This window comes from Manis pentadactyla, chromosome 13, assembly GCF_030020395.1.
Source record: "Manis pentadactyla isolate mManPen7 chromosome 13, mManPen7.hap1, whole genome shotgun sequence".
NCBI lineage: Eukaryota > Metazoa > Chordata > Mammalia > Pholidota > Manidae > Manis > Manis pentadactyla.
In genome coordinates, this window is record NC_080031.1 from 55,729,163 (window position 1) to 55,732,965 (window position 3,803).

Here is a 3,803-nt window from a genome sequence, read left to right on the forward strand (position 1 = left end):
ATTTTAAAATTTTAGTTTCAAAATCAACTGTTATTGTCCAGGAAGTCAATTTTAATAGGCTTGAAAATACTTTTCATTCCTAAATTGCACCTTGTGTTACAAAACAGCCAGTTTTTGAGGCTCCCCTCAAAAACCTGGAAGACCTTTATTCTACAAGATGCTATTTTTTTTCTTGTTGATCATAGACTAGACTGAGAGCTGGAACTAAGTAATGGCGAGGCAGCTGCTTGGAGGAGGAAGCTTGGTCTTTAAAGCTGAAATCTCTATTTTTGGGTAAAAAGGATTTTGCCATTTGAAAATTACTGAGTCAGTCTGATAGCAACCTTAGAGTGATTATAATCAACATATGTTATTGAGCATCTAACTTTGGGAGATCAGTAAGTACTGGAGATAAATGGCCCAACCTAGTAGGAGAGATCTGAAAGGATTTTAAACATAATTGACCATATAGTACTGCATACCGTGCTTCCAATAAATGGTACAAAAAATAGGCATGCTCAATACTATACAGTGAACCAACTATATAAATTCTAAATCAGGATATGAAATTTAATAAAGGATTTTTTTCTAACATGTGAATTTACTTACAATAAGAATCCCTCAAAGTAAAAAAAAAAAAAACTGCATTCCATACTATATTTGAATCATTTTTATTAAACAGGAAAAATCATATGAAGCTGGGACCATGTAGGAAATCCCATGTAGGGAACACATGGTCTCAAATGCAGTGAGCTGAGTCTGGAACACTCAGTAGGCTTCGGGTGGTCAGAAAAGGACAGTGTTCAACTCAAAGGTAATACTCCTTCCAGTTTGGTCAGGAGCCAGTTTATAGGCCAAGAGGGATTTGTGTAGGGGAGTAGTGGGAGGTAAGTCCAGAAAGGGGTGTGGAAGTAAGGTGGTGAATGTCCTGAACTGTGTTTTGTGGAATGTTAGTGCTATCCAGATGTTCCTACATTTTCATTGAAAAAAATGTGTTCTGTGGCCAGAACCATTTTGAAGTGCTGGTTTAAAAAAAAAAGTTTCAGGTCCCTGTCACATATTTAGGCACTTACCTAATGTGCATGTAAATGGAGAAGTGATGGTAGCTTCCTTTTTATAATGAAGCATCTTTTAATATCCAGATAACAGTGGTTTTTCTCAGCACAGTTTAGGAAGCACATGTTCAGGAATTGATATTATCTTAAAGGGTGTGTAGAGCCACAGAAAGCTTTTCTGCAGGAGACAAATGACATAAGGTACCAAGCTTAATCTGGTGTGGTTTCAGGATGGAACAGAAAGGGAGAATACAAAAGCAAGGCAAAGACTAGAGTAATAGCTGACAGGTGAGGTTGTGAGGGCCTAGATCCCAGCAGTGGGTGTAAGAGTGAGGAGGCAGTTTGCATGGGGCAGATAATGCAGAGGAACAATGTGTGATTTCAAGAGATACCTGAATGGGACAGGTGGGGGCAAGGGACAAGTCAGATGTTACTCTGAGGTTTTGATTGTAGTGAAAATCTGAGGCCATTGACAGAAATGGAGCCATACTATAGCCAGTGAACTGAGTGAGCACACTGAGCCACACGTGGCCCCCAGCAGCCGTTGGTGCATGTGTGAATGTTTAGGACAGGGGGCAGGGCTGGATGGGGAGACTTAGAAATTGATGTTATGGTTTTCAGGGAGTGTGGTTTTTAACAACTGATTGATCCTGTGGATAAAGTGAAGGTTCCTGTGGCCAGGATCCTCACCTGACCCTAAACTACTTGATAATGTAACTGGCCTGCTGCTAGGCTGCTGCTTCTGCACCCATTGGCATAAGCTTTTATTAACTGAGTCACTATGTAAAGAGCTCTGCCCAGGGCTCTGGGCCAAGGCAGAGACAAAGGCAGATTGCAGACCTGCAGACTGTTGGATGCAGACATAATTCTAGTGCTTCAGCGCTCCACCTATCGCTAGGAGAACAAGCCAGGTAATAAACGCTTTCACCCCAAGAACATTCCATTGCTATTCTTTGGTCTCATTGAATCCATAGTGAACTTGCCTGGGGCTGAAGCCTGCTGGCAAGAGAATCCTCATTGTCATTAATGTCCAAAATTACTATGCTATTTGCTTTGATCTTGTTGTATAACATCAAACCTTTGAATGAGGCTTGGAAATTTTTATAACTGAGTTTTGAATGGTAGAAGGCTGGTCTGAAGAGTCTGTTCAGACTTTATAGGTATTGTGGCATGCAGGAAAGAATATTGTATCTGGAGTCAGAAAACCTGTTTTTAGTTCTATTTCTGCGACTAATTCCTTATAACTTTGGACAAGTTATTTACCTTGCATGAATATATATATATGTGTGTGTGTGTGTGTGTGTATGTAAGGGCTGCACCAATTTTAGTTACTACTATGAGTTATAGGTCTATGCAGGTAGGAATCTAAAATACAAACCCCAGATGCACAGATCCAGAGTAAGTGGGCAGTGAGTAAAGACTTTAGAGTCCATGTCTCCACAAATGTCAGGATCTGTGGAATTGAACTAGTATGGGGGAGGTAAGGTAGGGTAATGTGGGCAGACAGTTTATAACAAAAAGTTCTGATAGCAGTTATTAGAGATCTAGTCACTGGGAATCTGGAGCATGAGGGGGCAAGTCCCAGGTGCTCATATGAGCTATGACATCCAAGTGAGCAGGCCTGGGATGGAAGATAAGTACACCAATTCCTGCAGGTTGGAATGTGCAAGCAGAAACAAAAGCAAGCCTGGCAATGCCAAGCAGGTAACTAATAGCAAGGGCTAGTCTCAAAGTCGGGAGCAGACTACACTCAGGGATGTCCTTACATCACACAAATACAATGCAGTAAGCGGTGCTCCAGCACTTACTGTGTGCCAGGCACTGATACAGCTCTTCAGGTACACTGATTGAATCACTTAATCCTCAGACAACTCCATCCTTGTTAGCATTTTGCAGATGAGGAAACTGCAACTCAGAAAAGTGGAGTGACTCACACAAGTTCAGACAGCTAGTAGGGGGCAGAGGTAGGATTTGCATGCAATGCTCCTGGCTTCAGTGTCGCCTCCTTCCCTGTAACAGAGCTGCCAGTGTTAGAATGGAGAGGGGGTGACCTAAAGGGCAGTGAGGTATAATGAGTCATAAGAAATACATAGTTGGTCATACAAATGACCAAATATTTATTTCCCAGGTATATTTGGTCTTCATTCACAGTTCCTGAAAACACTGCAGTCTTAAAGAAGGGAATGTGGGGAAAAAAGTTGTTTAGGCTTTTAATGTCTGTTAATGTTTTTACATGTCTACACAGTGGATTGATACTTTGGGTCAGTGTGAAATTTTGTGCTGAAAATCATTATTCCTCAGAATAGATGGATTTTTCTGAGGATCATCGAGGATAGGAATTGAGGATCATTCAATTAATAGCTGCCAGTGTTGCTTTTGAGATGTGTGATAGCATTCCTATTCTCACTCCTTTTCATATAACCTATTTTACTTTTTCTTTCTGAAGGCATTTGTGACTTCTCTTTCTCCAGCATAACCTGAATACCATGGCGTGCTTTGGTGTGGGTTATTTTTTAAATGAATCATGAGTGCTTTGGTGGGTCCATTTAAACTTAAAACTCAAGGCCTTCATTCTGGGAAATATTCATATATTATGCTATCGATAATAATTGCTCCTTCTGTTTTCTTTTTTCTTTCTTTTTGGAACTTCTATTCAGGTATTGAAGCTTCGGGACTGCTCTCCATTTTTTTAAATATACATTTTCTCTAGTTTTCTCTCTGTAGTTTATTTTATTTATAGGAGATTTTCTTGACCATCTTCATTGAGTT